The sequence below is a fragment of the Crinia signifera genome, chromosome 3 (genome assembly GCF_055691185.1).
Source record: "Crinia signifera chromosome 3, ASM5569118v1, whole genome shotgun sequence".
Lineage (NCBI taxonomy): Eukaryota > Metazoa > Chordata > Amphibia > Anura > Myobatrachidae > Crinia > Crinia signifera.
This window is the reverse complement of record NC_139219.1, coordinates 306527568-306547691: the sequence shown is the minus strand read 5'-3', so window position 1 is coordinate 306547691 and position 20124 is coordinate 306527568. Positions and strand designations below refer to the sequence as shown.

Here is a 20124-nt window from a genome sequence, read left to right as displayed (position 1 = left end):
ATGTGCTGTCTGCTGACTACACGTGTGATGTGATAGGCTATGGTATATTAGACTCCTCCCATCATGTTGTGCCTCCGCAATGCTGCCATGTACGTGCTGTCTGCTGACTACACGTGTGATGTGATGGGTTATGGTATATTAGGCTCCTCCCATCACTCTGTGCCTCCGCAATGCTGCCATGTATGTGCTGTCTGCTGACTACACGTGTGATGTGATGGGTTATGGTATATTAGACTCCTCCCATCACTCTGTGCCTCCGCAATGCTGCCATGTATGTGCTGTCTGCTGACCACACATGTGATGTGATGACCTTCTGCAGTTTCTTGTTGGGGACCTGTAATTATTTTTATTGTCTCGGTCCCAGAGCAAAATAGTTTGAGAACCCCTGCACTAGAGTATACAGGGCCTGATAAAGACAGGATTGCAGGGCTGCTAAAAAGCAGAGCCATGCGATCACATAGCCACCGCCCCGCCAGAGTGAAATCCCGCCCATGCGCAAGGCTGCAAATGGCATTGCAGCCTTGTGAAAATATGCAAATCCATTTGCAATCACTCAAATATTGCCCACGTGTGTATGCAGTGGCTAAGGGGTGCAAGGGACTTACTAGGCAGCTGTGATGAAACTGGTTGAGGTCAGAGGTCCTCTGAAATCGTCTGGGTCTGCCTGAGTTTTTCTTCCGGGCTTCCTGAGCAATATCTTTTCTATATCCTCTTGTGTGTACACTCAATATCAATAATGATGCACGCTTCTGCGCATCTTCAACGACCCCTGTTATCGGCAGAAGAAGCAGGTCAACTTGGCTATACAGCCAACGACCCTCGTGTTCAGTGAGTCCCAGAGACATCACTGAACAATATCGTCCAGTGTGTACACTCAATATTGGCCACCCGCAGCCGTGGGCAGTGGCCAGGATCCCCTAGGGTGTATGGGGCTTTAAAGTTTAAAGGGAAAGAGTTCTTGAAGCTCGGAGGCAATTGTGCACAGGGGAGTGTAATAAAAAGTATGCATTTGGTAAAAGGTTCATTGAGCTATTGCCGCAGTTTATTTGTCACTAGCCTTTATTTATGGAAATATTAACTACAATGTACAGGTATTTCCTTTCACTATACTGTCACATCTCTATCTTTCCTTCTTTCCAAATGACAATCAACCATTTGCTCCCAAAAGCCAGAAAATGGGCAAAATTGACATTCGGATAAATTGGCTAAATCGAATGGATTTAACTGATTTGTATGAAGGTCCATTTTTGTCTGTTTCCCAGTGTTTGGGAGCAAATGGTCAATTGTCATTTGGTCCCACACATTACCAGATTTTTGTTCCAACCAGAAAGATTTGACAGATAATCTGATAGCATGTATCCAGTTTTCGACAGAAATTTGAACCAATAGGGGATTTATTAATAAGCACAGTTGAGCTTTACGGTTACTGCTGTGTACACTGATAGCCTGCAGTATCATTGGTAATCTATCCCCAGTGATAAGTCAGTAGCTCTTTTACAGTAGCCACGAGGTCCAAGGGTCTGCTTTTTACCCTAGCCACTGGTACTGGTGACTGCTTTTTAGGGTAGCCACAGGGGGCCTGCTTCGCATATTAGTCACAGAACTGGGGCCGGCATTTTACCCTAGCCACTAGGACTTGGGATCTGCTTTTTACAATTTATACCAAAACCAGCATGTGATTTTTACACTAGCCATGCAGATCAGATTCTGTTTTTGTTCAAGCTGCCAGGACTGCTTTTTCTTCTAGCCACGAGGACCAGTTATCGGGCCCAGGGTCTGTATTCTACAAAAGCCACCAGAACTGGGATCTGCATTTTACCCTAGCCACCAGAATCCAGTTCTGCTTTTTACCATAACCACCAGAATCCGGTTCTGCTTTTTACCATAACCACCAGAATCAGGTTGTGCTTTTTACCCTAGCCACCAGAATCAGGTTGTGTTTTTTACCCTAACCACCAGAATCAGGTTCTGCTTTTTACCGTAACCACCAGAATCAGGTTCTGCTTTTTACCCTAACCACCAGAATCAGGTTCTGCTTTTTACCCTAGCCACCAGAATCAGGTTCTGCTTTTTACCATAACCACCAGAATCCAGTTCTGCTTTTTACCATAACCACCAGAATCAGGTTCTGCTTTTGACCCTAGCCACCACAATCAGGTTGTGTTTTTTACCCTAACCACCAGAATCAGGTTCTGCTTTTTACCATAACCACCAGAATCAGGTTCTGCTTTTTACCGTAACCACCAGAATCAGGTTCTGTTTTTTACCGTAACCACCAGAATCAGGTTGTGTTTTCTACCCCATCCACCAGAATCAGGTTGTGTTTTTCCTCCTAGTCACCAAAATTGTGTTCTGCTTTTACCCCAGCCACCAGAATCAGATTCTGATTTTTACTGTAACCACCCGAATAAGGTTCTGCTTTTTACTTTAACAACCAGAATACGGTTATGCTTTTTACCCCAGACACCAGAATCGGATCCTGCTTTTTACCCTAACCACCAGAATCAGGTTGTGCTTTTTACCGTAACCACCAGAATCAGGCTCTGCTTTTTACCGTAACCACCAGAATAAGGTTCTGCACTTTACCCTAACCACTAGGAGCGGGATCTCTGTTATACAGCGACCGGTGTCTGAGGTTTAACCCTAACCACCAGGACCAAGGACTGCTTTTCTCTTTATTCACCAATTTTTTTTATACCAGTCACCAATTTGTATAGTAGTATTAGTAGTAGAAGTTTGTTTATTTATAAGGTGCCACAAAGTGTCCGCAGTGCCATACATAGCAAACAACAAACAAATTACAAGGTAACGTACAGGGTGTGTTGATAAAATAGGGGTATAGCTGGTAGAACTAAAATAAGCACCAGGTGAGGTAAAGAGGTAGGGTGAGTAGGTGAGGAAGGAGGGCCCTACTCATAAGAGTTAACAGACTAAAAGGAGGTGGGTGGACGAACAAAAAACAATAGAATAAGTAGGAACGGATGGGAACAGATGGAGGGGTAGGGTAGGCAGGATAGGAGGAGCGAAGAGGTTAGGAGGAGGAGGGATAGGCTAGTCGGAAGAAGAAGTGGGTTTTGAGAGAGCGCTTGATGGAGGTAAGGGAATCAGAAAGCCTGATGGGTGGCGGGTGGTTGTTCCAGTGCATAGGGGCAGCGCGAGAGAAGTCTTGGACACGGGAGTGGGAGGAGGTGATTAGGTGAGAGGTCAGGCGGCGGTCGGCGGCAGAGCGAAGAGGACGGGATGGAGTGTGGATAGAGATCAGTGAAGAGAGGTAAGGAGCAGTGGAGGAGGAGAGAGCCTTGTAAGTGGTGGTGAGGTGTATACTACCCACAAAGTCTGTTTTTAAAGTCTACAGTCCACTTATTACAAAAGCCATCAGGAAAGAGGTGTGTTTCTGTACTAGTCACCACCACCATAGCAACCAATCAGATTCTATCAATTATCTTCTAGAAGGTGCTACATAATTAAGAAGTATAATTTGATTGGTTGCTATGAGCAACAACCCATGTCCAATAGACCCCCTACTTAGTTATACCCCTTTTATACCAAAACGCTGGGTCACACCCGGGTTTTTGGACCCAACTTCAAGCCGGGTGCGACCCGGCGTTTTGTCCCTTTTACACCGGCGCCCCCGTGCACCCCCCAGCCCTTGTCCGGGAGGTGAATGGATGCCGCATACAGGCATCCATTCACCTCCTCCGCTGCCGCCGCTGCTGTCTGCAGAGTATAGCAGACCGCAGCGCAGGCTGTCTGTGCCCCCCCGTCCAACCTGCGGACGCAGCGGTCCGCAGGTTGTATGTCCCCCATTGATGTAAATGGGAGCCGGGTCGGCGTACCCATTTACACTGCCCTCTACCCAGGTCAGGACCTGGGTAGAAGTCCTGTGTAAAGGGACACGGTGTGTCCCATTTACACCGCCGCTGACCCGGGTCTGACCCGCTAAAGACCCGGGGTTTTGCGGCGGTGTAAAAGGGGTATAAATCTACCCCAATACTGCAGTATGACTATGTTACTAGCTACAGCATGAGGCCTGTGTTTCATCTGCATTGACCAATTAAAATCAAAGTTGGTGCTAGCAATGTCGCAAAAGCCCCAGTGGGGGCAGCAACAGTTCAACGAGATCTGGCCTCATTAGCATAAATAAATATCATCGTTTAAACAAACCTATTAGTATACAGTGAGCAGAGGGGTCCAGGCAAACAGTACATTTTGCAGACATTGAAATTTCTTCTTTGTGTCTGTCCTCTGCGACGGGAGGGCTTCGCTGCCAAACTCGCCATATAGACATCCAACTATACCGCGGCGTGTGCCAAATACATGTAGGGATTATATTACTTCCTGAAATAGCAGCTGAAATTCTTCTTCATAAATGCAAATATTGTTACACTGCTTCCTGCTTGCACTATAATAATAACTACAGTATTAAGCCAATAAGTCCCAAATGTTTATGTTACAACACCTTAAGGGGTCCGATGTTCTAGATGCCTGATTCCTCTAAACATCCCCCCTGGTAGACAGATGATCCTATAGGTGTCTGAACATTAGAGTTTTCTATATGAGTGACATACATTGCAGTGTGGGGACACTGCAGCACCAGGCATCCTGCAGAGGAGGTAGAACAAGGCACCACTATTATTCTGACTGCTGTCAGCTCTATGCAGACAAATGCTATACCAAGGACTTTCTAAAAACCTTAAAATTGTTCAGAGGTCATTTCCTTGTCACATTTCCTTCCAAGGAACAGAAGATCGCTACTCAGTCTCCGGGGGAACACAGATAAACACATGCAAGGGACTAATATGATCGTCAGAGTATAGCTATTTGAGCGTACATGACTTACATCCTAATCAGATCGCTCACATATATGCATTTTGTCAGACGAGACGAAGGAAAACTCAACATTTTTAAAAAAAGCACAAAGAAATATAGAATTCCAGCTGGGAAACAGAACCTGAAATCAGAGATTAACCATTAGAAATCATAGGACATGGTCACATTGCTGGATACATCCAAGATGCTATTTTATCAGGTCAGGAGGATGTAATTGTGTTTATCTGCATTGTGTCTCATTCCATAATACCACAGCACCATATGGCTCTCTGATTGTATTTATTGGACCATTAAGAGCCACGTAACACAGTTACGATGTCCAGACAACAATTATACAGCCATTATTTACTATCTGCAGAATAATAAAAGCAAGGATACGTCACAAAACCGCAAGACCAATAATAAAAAAGACTTGTATACCGTAGTAATGGGCACGTGGGGCAAACAGCAGCGTATAGCGGTCATACAAACTGCAAACAGGCTTTATGACGGAACCTTAACTTTGCGTCGTTGGCTTTTCTAAGGATGAAGGGATAACATTGCTTTGCGTCGGAGACCTTCCTAAGCACGAAGGGTTAACATTGCTATGACCTTGGCTTCACACGTCTGCAGTAGCCCAATGTCAATGATTATAATGCACATAACTAGAAGAGACAAAGTGCCCATCACTAGCAGCCACATTGCTGTGTATCATCACGTTACAGAACTGCATGCTGCAACATACGGTGAGCAGATCACATGCTGATGCCATGTACCACCCCAATGAATGGGATGTATCTGTTCTACACATGGCAAATCAATGACATATAAATAGAAAGATATCTATTTATATTACACATTCTCAAATAAACACACAGCACATCTACACACTATTGTTGTTGCATTCCTTATACCAATCCGATGTTTACATCTGGCCCAAGTAATACTGTGCAGTAGATGCATGCACGCTTATTATAGGTACAAAATGATTCTAGGAAGGCACACTGCAGGGCAACCTCCCACTGATTTACTAATAATGTGCACTGCATTATACACCACTGCAGCGGAGGGCAAGCTCCATTGAATCAGCCTATTCCCATAATGATCCAGTTTATGGGGTGGGGAGTATACAAACATATATTTGTAGGGCAGCTTTGATTGCTGAAGCTCTAGATGTGCTCTCCGTGTCAGAAAGTGACCGTATGTGACAAATGAGATTTTATTCTTAACTAAATCATGGACCCCTCAACACAAGCAGAGAAATATGACATCTGTGGATAGAGGGCACTTTGCTTTTATTTACTGTGCCAGGGACCCCCCTCCCACTTAGTATCTGCAGTGTGCCCTATACACTGCTTGTACAGCAGCATTACACACTGCATACAGCTGCATTACACACTACATACAACAGCAGTACACACTGTATACAGCAGCACTACACACTGTATACAGCAGCATTGCACACTGCATACAGCAGCATTACACACTGCATACATCAGCATTACCCACTACATACAGCAGCATTACACACTGTATACACCAGCATTACACACTACATACAGCAGCTTTATACACACTGTATACAGCAGCATTACACACTGCATACACCAGCATTACACACTACATACAGCAGCATTACACACTGCATACACCAGCATTACACACTACATACAGCAGCATTACACACTGCATACAGCAGCATTACACACTGCATACAGCAGCATTACACACTACATACAGCAGCATTACACACTGCATACACCAGCATTACACACTACATACAGCAGCATTACACACTGCATACACCAGCATTACACACTACATACAGCAGCATTACACACTGCATACACCAGCATTACACACTACATACAGCAGCATTAGACACTACATACAGCAGTTTTATACACATTGTATACATCAGCATTACACACTGTATGCACACACTACATAGAGCAGAATTACACACTGTATACACCAGCATTACACACTACATACAGCAGCATTACACACTGCATACAGCAGCATTACACACTACATACAGCAGCTTTATACACATTGTATACATCAGTATTACACACTGTATACACACACACTACATAGAGCAACATAATGCACTGCATATAGCAGCATTACACGTGTGTATACAGCAGCATTATACCCTGCATACATAACATTATACACTGCATGCAACATAATTACACATACTGTACACAGCAGCATTACAAACTGCATACAGCAGCAATACACACTGCATACAGTAGAATTACACATACTGCACACTGCAGACATCAGCATTACACACTGTTTACAGCAGCATTATACACTGCATACAGCAGCATTATACACTGCATACATTAGCATTACACACTGCATACAGCAGCATTACATACTGCATACAGCAGCATTATACACTGCATACAGCAGCATTACACACTACATACAGCAGCATTACACACTAGATAATGTACAGCAGCTTTACACACTGCATACAGCAGCATTATACACTGCATAAATTAGCATTACACACTGCATATAGCAGCATTACATACTGCATACAGCAGCATTACACACTACATACAGCAGCATTATACAATTTATACAGTAGCATTATAAACTGATACAGCAACATTATACTGCATATAATACAGTACACTGAACATAGCCCCATAACACATTACATACACATTGCAGCAGTACACACCACATACATTAAACACTGTATACAGCAGCATTACACACTGCATGTAGTACAGCAGAATTATACAGTGCATAAAGTGCAGTAGTATTACACAGTGCATATAATACAGCAGCATTATACAGTGCATATAATACAGCAACATTACACACTGCATTTAGTACATCAGCATTATACAGTGCATAAAGTGCAGTAAAATACAGTGCATATAGTACAGCAGCATTATACAGTGCATATAATACAGCAACATTACACACTGCATTTAGTACATCAGCATTATACAGTGCATAAAGTGTAGTACAATACAGTGCATATAGTACAGCAGCATTATACTGTGTATAAAGTACAGCACCATTATACAGTGCATAAAGTGCAGCTGCATTATATAGTGCATAAAGTGCAGTAGTATGTTGCATACAGTATTTTAGAGTTATACATTATGGCATACAGTACAGCAGCATTACACATTGCATAGCATTATACAGTATATGGTATACAGTACAGTATAGTAGCATTACACATTGCACAGCATTATACAGTATATGGCATACAGTATAGTAGCATTACACATTGCACAGCATTATACAGTATATGGTATACAGTACAGTATTCAGTATATTGCACACAGCAGCATCTGTACAATGATTGGCACTTACATTCTCCGGATTCACCTGCTGGAAGGACAATGGAGACCCCTCTGGCCGCCTGGAGGGAGGGTCGGTGTCGGGGTTTGGAGGGTGATGACCCTGGCCGTGCTGATGTCCCTCTTCAGGCGGCTGCAGCACAAGCTCCGGTCTGTGCAGCAGAATTGGGAATCCCGGACAAAATCAGGGCTCCCTGGTGCCGCAGAGCGCAGGCGCGGGGCACACAGCAGCAGCAGCAGCCTCTCCTCTCATCAGTCTCCCTCCTCCTCCTCCTGTCCTCAGCCTCTTCCACACCTTCTCTCCCGGCAGTGCCCACCTTTCCTCCCCACCGAGGAGGACCCCTATAGTAGCTGCTGCAGTCTGCCTCTCCTAGACGTGCACTATCATGCTCTGTGCCTGCACACATGTAACACCATGCATGATGCAGGGCATCGCTGGAGTATAGTATATACAGTATATACTTAACTTAGGATGTGCTTTTTCAATCCCAATTAGTTGCAGTGTGCCATTGTCACAGCACTTACATAGAATTGATTCTGTTTGTCATTCAGTATGTACATGTCTCTTGCACAGTGTGTACAGTGGCTGGTACTGTAGCACAATGCACATAAAGACACACACACACACACGAACCAAGGGGGGGGGTTTAAGGGGGCATCCAATAAGGGGGCACCCACCCAATATCCTAATAGCAGTGGGATGGCCACTTCCCTAGGACCATTCTTGTATCATTCTCACCTGTCACTTCATATGTTCTTCACCTACCCCCAGCTCCCTTTTGTCGTTCCACTCCCATCATTACTTTACATGTATTCCGCGTCCGCTCGCCACACTATATAAAATCAACTCAATGCCGACGTGGATAGTGGGGGTATGAAAAGGTCGGAGGACGCGTACCACCGCCCCTCGCGGGCGCGCTGCGCTCGCCACGCTTCGGGTTGGCGTTGATAGTACGGGTGGTGTGGGGGTGCTTTTAACATTGTAAGCACCCATTACGGTGCTTATACAATTATTTATATTATAGGGGGCACATTTAACATTGAAAACACCCATTAGGGTGCTTATACAATTTTAAATCGTATACCATTGTATATGGCATACAATGGCTTACAATGCGATGGTATACAATTTAAAATTGTATAACATCGGCTGCCATCGCATCGCATACCAACGTATGCCTTATGGTATGCAATGCGTTGGGCGCCGTGCTAGGAAACAAGTACCGATTTTTTTATTTCTGTGCGTGCGCATTTGCTACAATGCACATGCACAAAGCTCAAACTGCACAATTTAAGTTTGAGTTACGGCAGGGTGAGGGGCAATGCAGTGTTAGGGGTCCGGGCAGCTGTTGCAGTACACATGCACAATGCGCAAAGTGTGCGATCAATGTTTGAGTGATGGCAGAGGGGAGGGGCAATACAGCGTTAGGGGGCCTGGCAACGAAGTCCTGCATGAACCATTTTCATGGTGGCACGTGATGTCACCCGATTATTCGCAAAAACTACTGCTCATACTGAATTATGCACAATGTTTCTTATCATAGAGGTGCAGTCGCACAGTATGTGGTATAACATCCAGGGAACTAACTACACAGGGGTTTATTCAGAGACATTATAAGATTTTTGGAAGCCATATGATGTCTGGGCCTAGTTTATATTGGTCATGTGGAGTTGTTAAAGTGGTCATGTGGCCTAGTTTATATTGGTCATGTGGAGTGGTTTATAGTGGTCATGTGGTGTGGTTTATATTGGTCATGTGGTGTGGTTTATAGTGGTCATGTGGTGTGGGTTATAATGTTCATGTGGTGTGGGTTTAAGTGGTCATGTGGTGTGGTTTATATTGGTCAAGGGGCATGGTTTCTAGTGGTCATGTGGTGTGGTTTATATTGGTCATGGGGCATGGTTTATAGTGGTCATGTGGTGTGGTTTATATTGGTCATGGGGCATGGTTTATAGTGGTCATGTGGTGTGGGTTATAGTGGTCATGTGGTGTGGGTTATAGTGGTCATGTGGTGTGGGTTATAGTGGTCATGTGGTGTGGGTTATATTGGTCATGGGGCATGGTTTATAGTGGTCATGTGGTGTGGGTTATAGTGGTCATGTGGTGTGGGTTATAGTGGTCATGTGGTGTGGGTTATAGTGGTCATGGGGCATGGTTTATAGTGGTCATGTGGTGTGGGTTATAGTGGTCATGTGGTTTGGGTTAAAGTGGTTGTGTTAGCTGAGATGTTTTCTAAAAGAATAAAATGGAGAAATATACACTTTTGTCTCTTCTATGCAATTTCAATGGGAAAAAAGTAATGTAAGCAGTTACATTTCTGAGTCTTAAGGGCCCTACACACGGAGAGATTTGTGCCAGAGATTCATAACAGGAGATTCAGTATGAGAGATTTCCCTTAAACTGAATCTCTCAGATAATGAGCCCACACACAGGGAGATTTGTGCCAGAGATTCATAATGGGAGATTCAGCATGAGAGATTTAAAATCTCTCACAGAAAGTGTTTAGGCAACTTTAGGGATTTTTTTCTTGGACCGGTCCTGGTTCCCAAAATACGAAGGACAAAAGGAGTAGGGGTCCCCCGTATTTTGGAAACCAGCACCGGGCTCTTGGACAGGTCCTAGTTTACAAAATATGGGGGACAAAAGGAGTAGGGGTCCCCCTGTATTTTGGAAACCAGCATTGGGCTCAAACAGCCATCAGGATAATGCCACAGCCGGGGAAACACATATTATTATATAAGGTCCTGCGGCCAATTCATTACCCCCCCAATAAAGGGGTCCCCCCTTCCAGGGCCCCACTGGCCCAGGCTGAAGCCTGAGGCTGTCCCTGGCGCCCCTGGGCAGTGGGCACCAGGCTGATGGTGAATATTAAAAACATTGGTGACCAGTGGGGTTAAACACACACTGGTGGCCAGTGTACCCTCCCCCTCCCCAAAAAAATTGGTACTCTTTACCTAGCACGGCGCCCACGATTTTGATTGTGGGCATCGCAGGTAAAAAAATAGCTGGCATCGCGGGCATTGAATGCACTAAAAATCGGGTGCGACGCGACCGACGCGATGCCCGCGATTTCCCATAGGGAACAATGTTAAATGTCTCAATTGACCCGATTTTCATGTTCAATGCCTCAATTGACCCGATTTTTCCATAGGAAACAATGTTAAATGGCCCACAGAGGCCAAATAGCCACCCTGAAGTGTGAAATGGCCTCCACAATTGTTAACGCCACCCCACGATCAACGTCAACCCGAAGCGTGGCGAGCGCAGCGAGCCCGCGAGGGGCAGCGGTACGCGTCCTACGACCTTTTCATACCCCCACTATCCACGTCGGCGTGGAGTTGAGAATAGAATAGTGTGGCAAGCGCAGCGTGCCACCAAGCCCGAAGCAAGGCAAGCGCAGCGAGCCCCGCGAGGGGACGCCGATACCTTCACAGGTAAACACATTGATCGTGGAGTGGCGTTAACAATTATTGGGGCCATTTCACACTTCAGGGTGCCTATTTGGCCTCTGTGGGCCATTTAACATTGTTTCCTATGGAAAAATCGGGTCAATTGAGGCATTGAACAGGAAAATCGGGTCAATTGAGACATTTAACATTGTTCCCTATGGGAAATCGCGGGCATCGCGTCGGTCGCGTCGCACCCGATTTTTTAGTGCATTCAATGCCCGTGATGGCCGCGATGGGCGCCGTGCTAAGTAAAGAGTACCAAAAAATTTAACGTTGGTGCTATAGTGTCCCTCCCCCCCCCCCAAACATATGAATGTTGGTGATATAGGGGGGGTTCCACCCACCTGTATCCCCTCCCAGCTAAACCACGCTTGTTGCGCCCCCACTGGGACTTGTAGTTCCACACAGAATGAAGTGGCAGGAGGAGAATGCACCAGCTGGAGCCGAGGCAGAGGACTGGCTGCTGGGGAGAATTTGGCTAAGCTCTCCCCCTCTCTCCAGGTGGCTCCTCCTTGCTGCCCTATCCCTGGATGCCGGGAAGCTGGAGAGCGTCACTAGCCGCTGTGCGCCCTCCCGCCCGCTGGCCGAGAAGCTGCAGTGCCGCACTACCTTCTCCTCCATTGGTCCTGGAGGATGCCGAGCTGCCCGGGGAGAGCCTGCGTCTGCCAGCCGGAGAGCAGCGAGGAGTAGGGGAGAAGCCATCGGCAAGGCGAGCAGATCCGGCGGCTTCTCGGCGGCTGCAGTGATCGCTCAAGGGCCACCACACATGCAGAGTTGTGTGGGCCTTCTGAGCGATCATAACCAGCAGGGTGGTTCTGAATCACGGTCCAGCGGGGCCGCGCATTCCTATCGCTGTGTGAGCTACACACAGTGATAGCCACTTTCTGAGCCATTATGTAAATCGCTCAGAAAGTGGCTGACCATCGCTCCGTGTGTAGGGCCCATTAGGGCACCCACAAAGAAAATCATTCCAGCAGAAAGCATCACTTGTTACTAGGTAGGAAATACAGATCTGTGCAGACACAGTGAACATCTTTGTGTAAGATAAACGGTGCGAATGAGGCGATCTGGGAACAGCGATGTACAATAAATTTTGTTTCACAGACTAAGGGCCAGATGCACTAAGCTTCAAAAGTGATAAAATGGAGAGTGATTAACAGCCAACCAATCAGCTCCTACCTGACTTTTTTCAAACACAGCCTGTGACATGGCAGACAGGAGCTGATTGGCTGGCTGTTTATCACTCTCCAGTTTATCACTTTTTAAGCTTAGTGCATCTGACCCTAATACCTGTGGGGACAAGATTAGTGTTTGTTTTTTTCAGGGGGGTGTGGCTACACTATAATTGCCACTGCGGAGGATGAGTGTGGCTCATCTTTCGTAGTCTAGCTGATATAGTGAAGGCAAGCCCCAGTTCTAAACCAGGCTCAAAAAATCTACTGTTGCCATAGGGCAACCACAAACCTTTTCTTGACCCAACATCTAGAACATTTGTTTTACTCTTGGGATGTTGGGGGATCCTCATTGGCTGATAATGGCATCAATCAAAGTTAAAGAACCCAAAGCATAGTTACGGCTTGCTGCGTAAACCTTTGAGTTTGTGATTTTGAGCCAAGTGATTTTGTCATCATTGGTGTGAAAATTGGCAAGCAAACATTTTTATTTATCATAATGACCTGTAACGCTTAACTTATATAGGAAATATAATCTTTTTTTTTGCACAACATTTTCTATTTATAACAAATATAAGCAAAGCTGGCATTTTTAGCGGATATTTTGCACATCTTTCTCAAAGGGAAAAGTAGGCTAAACATGAAATTAAAATAAGTGTTGTATGCGTTAGGGTTTTCCTATGTCTGGAAAGATTTAATGAAAAATCCCCTCTATAATACAGTCAAGTTATATGACACTAGCATACAGTATGCATACCCTCCAACTGTACCGTTTTAGCCGGAACAGTACCGTTTTTTAACGGACTGTACCGGCTAAAATCCAAATGTACCGATGTACCGATTTCCTCCGGCGGTGGCAGCAGGCGATGACTCATGGACGGATGGGGCCCGGCCCAGTGGGGGTAATTGTGTCCCAGTGCGGCTGCTCCCATTCCCAAAAGGTGCCTAGCGCGGCGCCCCGGCAGCCAGCGTTCAAGCATCGCATGATGTCAGCACGCTGCCTGCGCACCCGTCCCGCACGCTTCCTGTGCACCCTTTGATCTGGACTGACTGGTGGCGCAGGACTCGGGTGATGGAGCAGCTCAAGTGGGTACCGTATTAAAATTAATATCCGTCCTCTGGTGGGGGCGTGGCTACGTATATATGAGGTGTTGCCACACCCCTCTACATGTGGTCATGCACCTATATATGTGACCATGTTGTACCAATTTCCATGGATAAAAAGAGGGATCAAACTCAAACTTAACTTATGAACAGATTTTTTTCATATATTTTTGTGTTGTGTATGTATGTATGTATGTATGTATGTATGCTATATGTTGTATACATGTATGTATGTATGTTGTATGTGTGTTGTGTATGTATGTATGCTCTATGTTGTATATGTGTGTTGTGTATGAAAGGTACTGTATGTATGTTGTGTATTATGTATGTATGCCATGTGTTATGTATGTATGCTGTGTGTATTATGTATGTATGTATGTATGTATACTGTTCATTTTGTGTGTGTGCATGATGTGTATATGTGTGTTGGGTGTATGCATGCTGTGTGTGCCATGGGTCTATAAGGACACCCCCCCCCCCCCCAGCTCTTGTCTTAAGCACACAGACCCCCTGAGCCCTAATCCGGCTCTATATCTCCCATTGTATTTGGATACTGTCCTGCGCCCCTCCCAAGGCTTGTAATGTCCAACGGGGGGGGGGGGGGGCAGATGGGAAGATCACTTCTGCTCTGCTCTGCACACAGCATCTCTTCAATGCAGGGAGGGAGAGAACAGAGGAAGCCAGGGACTGACAATCCCTGGGCACGACCCGAAAATGCTAAAAACGGGGGTCACTGCACTAGGCCACACCCCCTTTACCAGAGGATGACCCCACCCATCCCCTTTATTAGGACTGCCCTGCCTTCGGTGCGGCAGGTCATGATTTGGGGAATAACAAAGTTGGGAGGTATGCGGCTCTGATGTGCGCCACAGTGAAGGCAGCCAGACGAAGTTATAGAGTGGAACTTGATAATGCAGCAGTCAATCAGCTCCTCATTGACATTTTTCAATCCCAGTCTGTAACTTGACAGTTAGGAGCTGACTGGCCGGTGCATTATCACCTTCCACTTTATCACTTCACCAGGCTTAATACATCTGCCCCGTGGTAGAAATAGAAACAGGAATCTTGGGGCCCTTTACACTGATATTTCTGCCCCCCCCCCCCCCTCCCCTGACCTGTCATGTGGAGGTGTCGGCGGTACAGTAGTGGGGGGGTCTATAATTACTGCAATTAGGGGGCCAACGGGGGCGGCAAGCTTTTGGACCCTTAACATTTTGGAGCCCTAGTGCAACTGCCCTTCAAGCCCATGTGTTAAGAGTGGGCCAAGCCTGGCTGTCTCTGAGATGAGCTCCAGGCAGCTCCCAGTCCCTCCCTCCTTGTCCTTAATCCTTACCTCTACCATTGAGGATCTGGATGGGGCCTTTTACACTTCTCCAATGTACTCTCTGAGTGGAATCTCCGCAGGACCACACAGCAGGCAGCAGCAGCCAGGGCCGGACACCAAAAGCAGCCACAGTGTGGATTTGGTGTGCCGCGTATGCGCATTAAGATCCTTGCAGTGCGCAGGGCAGCCAGGAGACAGCCGACTCAGGCTCAGCCTCCGAGCGCTGAGCGGCTGCGACCGGTCAATCACCGCTGCAGCAGCCGACAGGAGACTGGAGAGACCCGGGGACGGTGGGCGCTGATCGGCTGTGACCTAGGCTGGGACGGCGGACACTGTGAGTGTCAATCACCGCTGTGCCAGAGACAGCCAGGAGATACGCGGGGGCGGCGGCGCACACAGGCTGGGATCACAAATCACAGTGAGCTGAGCCAGCCAGCACAGACACGCACCAATGGGGGTAACACACAGACAGGCCCCGGCCGGGCTCTGGGGCCCTCCAGATCACCGGGGCCCCTTCACACATGTCCCCCTTGATCCACCCTGTCGCCGGCCCTGGGTGCCAGAGGGGGTGTGGAGAGAAAACTTCAGCCAGGATAGGTGCTATGGCGTACCGGGTTATATTACTTTACCTACAGAAGTGCTTACATTGTGGATACTAGGTGACCACTTGCGTAATAGACAGGATTCCTAAGGAATTAATTATGACAACAATGAATAGGAGGTTAATTGATGGTGGCAAAGCATTTAATTCACTATTAATCCTTACATTGCCGAGATCAGCACACAGCAGCATAGTCATTAACCCCTTCTGAAAGTCTGATTTTGTGAAATACACCTGCAAATGAAGGTGTCTTTTTTGGCATATTTATATACAACTTGTACTACAATACGCCTAATATACGTTCGTATTTTGAAATACGGCTTGATAGTAAATTTAAAAATTACATTGTAGTAATGTAAAATTCAAGGCATAATCTTTCAATGGCGTACTAATTCGTATCTTTGTAAAAATACAAATACAACGAGTTGTTATGATCGGAAGATACAAAATACTAACGCTATTTCACATTAGTAAATTACAAAAATACGAATACGTGCCCGAATACGAATACCACTGAATACGAATACGCCAATTCCTACCGTATTTTGCTTAGTAATGTGTATTCTCCAATGTGTATTCTGCAAGAAAAACAGGTGTTAAATATGGTGTAAGTGTATATAGTGTATGTGCAATGTAGCCTGGTGCAAATGCTGCTGGTGCAAATGCTGCTGGTGCAGATCACTTGCACACAACTTTGCACATACTCCAATTGTCACACGTCATGCAATAGTGGCCGTAGCTGCCTCAGCCCCAATGTGGCAAGAACCCTGTTGGATGTAGTGGATGTAGCGTTCAAGTGACCTGGCTGATCTCAGCCAGCAGGTGTCGCTATTGCTAAGGCTGCAATTGGCTTAAGTAACTGAATCTACAAGCTATAGAAAAATTACACAGAACATATTTATGAATAGGGGCTTACTCATACACAATAGCATAGAACAAAGAGCCCAATGTTTGTGCAGTTGAGAGAGTTTTTATTTTACTGCGCCTGCATAAGTATTGCACAGTGCACGCGCTTTGTTTAATTAACAATAGCTGATTTATTTAAAAAACGAGTGACAAGTAATGAGCGCTGTTTGAAAGTTACAGTGGTGGCTACAAAAAACGGGGGTGTCATGACCGTTTTAGGGGCGTGTCTGAGCCTGCGACTGTAATTGGTACACACATTTGTAAAGATCCAGCAGCGTACATGCAACGGACATTCTGTCATCATAGCTCTGCTCAGATTATCAATGATGCCACTTTGTAGAAAAATATTCAGCATTGCGATTGAGCAGATCTATGTAGTGTGCAGCCACACATCTCATCTCCTGCAGCCACACACATATATCTGCTCAGCTGCAATGAAGATTATTTTTCCCAAAAAGAAGGTGATCGTTAAATAGTCTCCTGCCTTCTATACCCCCTTCCGGCCACACCCGTTCTATCTACTCACCCCCTCTCTATTCACGCAAATTGCATCTTAGCCCCACCCCTTGCTTTACAATGTCAGGAATGTGGCCATTGAGTGAGGGCGGGGCTATAAAGTGAGGGCGGAGCTACAATGATGCAATTGCATCTCCACACCCTGGACCGCGTCTTCCATGCCCCCTCCTCTGCAACTTGGCTGCACTCGCCTGGAGTGAGCAGCCATTAAGTAAGTAAATATTCTCTGTCAGTTTGATACATCACGCCCTCAGTGTACAAAAAAAGAAATAACACTTTCTATTCCTGCTGTATTTGGGACACAGGCTGATAAAGCAGCTTTATGAAGACGCTCAGTATGAGAATTGGCAGCCTACATTGCACTTGACCCAGTTGGCTGTTATCCTGCTGTGATGTAGAGGACATCAGCCCTGGAGCATGTATAATAAAAAAAAGCATACATTATAACTGTGTCCTTTTATATGATGACCACAGCTACACATTCCAGGCAATAGAGACATCGAAAGGGCACTGAGGGGGTATGACCAAATCTGGGAGGTATAGCCACACCCATTCTAAAGAAAACAGAAAAACTAACAATGCAAAAATAAGCAACCTCTGGGGTATATTTTTGAAAGGCCACTTTTTTTTTTTTTTTTTTAATCCAGTAGCATTTAAAGTAAATTTTAAAAACAGTCTATTTGTTAATATGTGTTTAAGCCGCTGAATCATAACATTGTTTTCTGTAGGTCAACTTTCATTGATGAAAATTGACCTTTAGTACATAAACCCAGGGCTGGAACTAGCTGTGTGTGAGTATTGTTTCGCACACAGCCATGGGGGGCAGCATCATCGCTGTTCCACTCCCCCTCCTCCATTTTCCTGAAGTGCAGCGGCACAAGTTCCACAATTCATGGGTATTTGGAGGCGGGGCTTAATGCTGAGATGTTCCTGCTCCTCGGCAGAGCCGCTGGAGCTGCTGGAATCAGGTAATACTCTCCCTCCCCCCACCTCTCTCTCTCTCTCTCTCTGTCTGTATAGCTCTCTCTCCTTCTCTACATGGAGTGTTGTGTGTAATGGGGCTCTACCTGGCATAGCATGTAACAGGGGCTCTGCCTGGCATAACAGAGGTTCTACCTGGCATAGCATGTAACGGGGCTCTGCCTGGCATAACGTCTAACGGGGACTCTGCCTGGCGTGACTTGTAGCGGGGAGCTCTGCTTGGCGATACATCTAATGGTGGCTCTACATGTTGTAATGTGTGTAACGGGGTGTAGCGTGTAACAGGCGCTCTGTCTGGGGTAGCATGTAACAAAGGCTCTGCTTGTTATAACGTATATTGGGAGGGCTCTGCCTGTTATATGGGGGCTCTGCCTGTCCTTATGCATAACGGGGGCCCTTTGAAAAAGCAGCAGATGCGTAAGGTGTCATTATGTGTGTGCCATGCTGTTTGCACCCCGGGTAGCCCAAACTTTCTTCCATTGAGAACCATCCATGGTAAACAAATCAATAGGGAGCGCATCACCTATGCTCCCCCACCATCAAGGACTACTTTAGCCCTCTAGGAAACTTGCCTACTGTCCCTTGGGTATCCAGTAACCATCTGCTCCAATTTGGCATAAGGATTCTTCTTGGAGGAACTCCACCTCCTTAAAGGGCTGACAACACAACATCCACTCCATTAGTGTATTAAACCAGCCATTTTGGGGGACATTTACCAAAATGGATTCATAGAAAAAAGGTGTATTCGTAGGGAGAAATACACCTTTTTTTTACGAATTTGTATTTTCGGGATTTACAATCCCAAAAATACAACAATTCGTAGTCCTAAAGATGGAACATTCGTATTTGTATTTACAAATACGAATGCCCTACACCATCGATAGGATACGACAGAAATCACCATTCAAAAGAATGGTGGTTCCTGATGTACTAAGCAGCCATACTGATAATACGGCTGCTAAGTGGTGTAAAACACCCACGCAAATACGACAGGAAAATAGAACACCATTTTCCTGTTCTATTTGCTTTAAGCCTGCACGGATCAGTCAGATCCGTGCAGGCTTCAGTGTAAAAAAATAGAAAAATTAAATAAATAAAAAAAAAAAAACGGCGTGGGGTCCCCCCCACAGCCGAAACCAGCACCAGGCTGAAGGAGCCGGTAATTAAAAATTAGGGAACCCGACAAATAGGGGTTCCCCGATTTTTAACAACCAGCCCCAGGCTCCAGGTCCGGGGCTGGTTCCCAAAATACGGGGGACAAAATGACTAGGGGTCCCCCGTATTTTAAGAACCAGCCCCAGGCACAACCAGCCAGCAGGGTAATGTCACAGCCGGGGGACACTTATAATATAAGGTCCCGCGGCCAAAACATTAACCCTACTGACCAGTCAGCCTGGCCAGGGGCCCTGGGGGTGTGGGGACCCCCCCAATGAAGGGGTCCCCCCCTCCAGGACTTACCTGACCAGGCTGAAGCCTGGTACTGTCCCTGATGCCCCTGGGCGGTGGGCATCGGCTGATTATGGTGTAAAAAAAAAAAGATAAAACTATTGTCTTTTACTGTGGCACTACAAGTGCCAGCAAGCCTCCCCAGCAAGCTGGGACTTGGAGAACCACAAGTCCCAGCCTGCTGGGCATTAAAGGGCCCGCTGGCACTTGTAGTTCCACAGTTAAAAAAATAGTGCACAAAACACACTGACACACATTTGAAATAAAAGTTTAATACACACATCACAAACACACTGATACACAAATCCAGACAAGAGGATAGTAGCCAGGCGCTGATCTTATTCTATTAGGTATGAGTCCATGTAGGGTTTTACTTCCTCTTGGACTTCCACCAAATTTTCCTTTAAAACGTTCTTTTTTGAAAATTCACGCAGACCCTCAATGGACCACACTGACCTTGGTGATGGTCCCTATATG

At 46.0% G+C, this 20124-nt stretch overlaps 2 protein-coding genes across 2 annotated transcripts in view; one reads left to right on the top strand and one right to left on the bottom strand.

Annotated features, from left to right (window-relative positions):
- VSNL1 (visinin like 1) overlaps positions 1-8394 on the bottom strand; it is a 136224-nt gene extending 127830 nt beyond the window's left edge. Inside the window, exon 1 of the mRNA XM_083178576.1 lies at positions 8161-8394. The gene's annotated coding sequence lies outside the window, so the exon portion shown is untranslated. The remainder of the gene's footprint in view (positions 1-8160) is intronic.
- A 3754-nt stretch (positions 8395-12148) lies between these two features.
- The window catches only part of RAD51AP2 (RAD51 associated protein 2), a 180620-nt gene continuing 172644 nt past the window's right edge, over positions 12149-20124 (top strand). The window contains exon 1 of the mRNA XM_083178575.1: positions 12149-12306. The gene's annotated coding sequence lies outside the window, so the exon portion shown is untranslated. The remainder of the gene's footprint in view (positions 12307-20124) is intronic.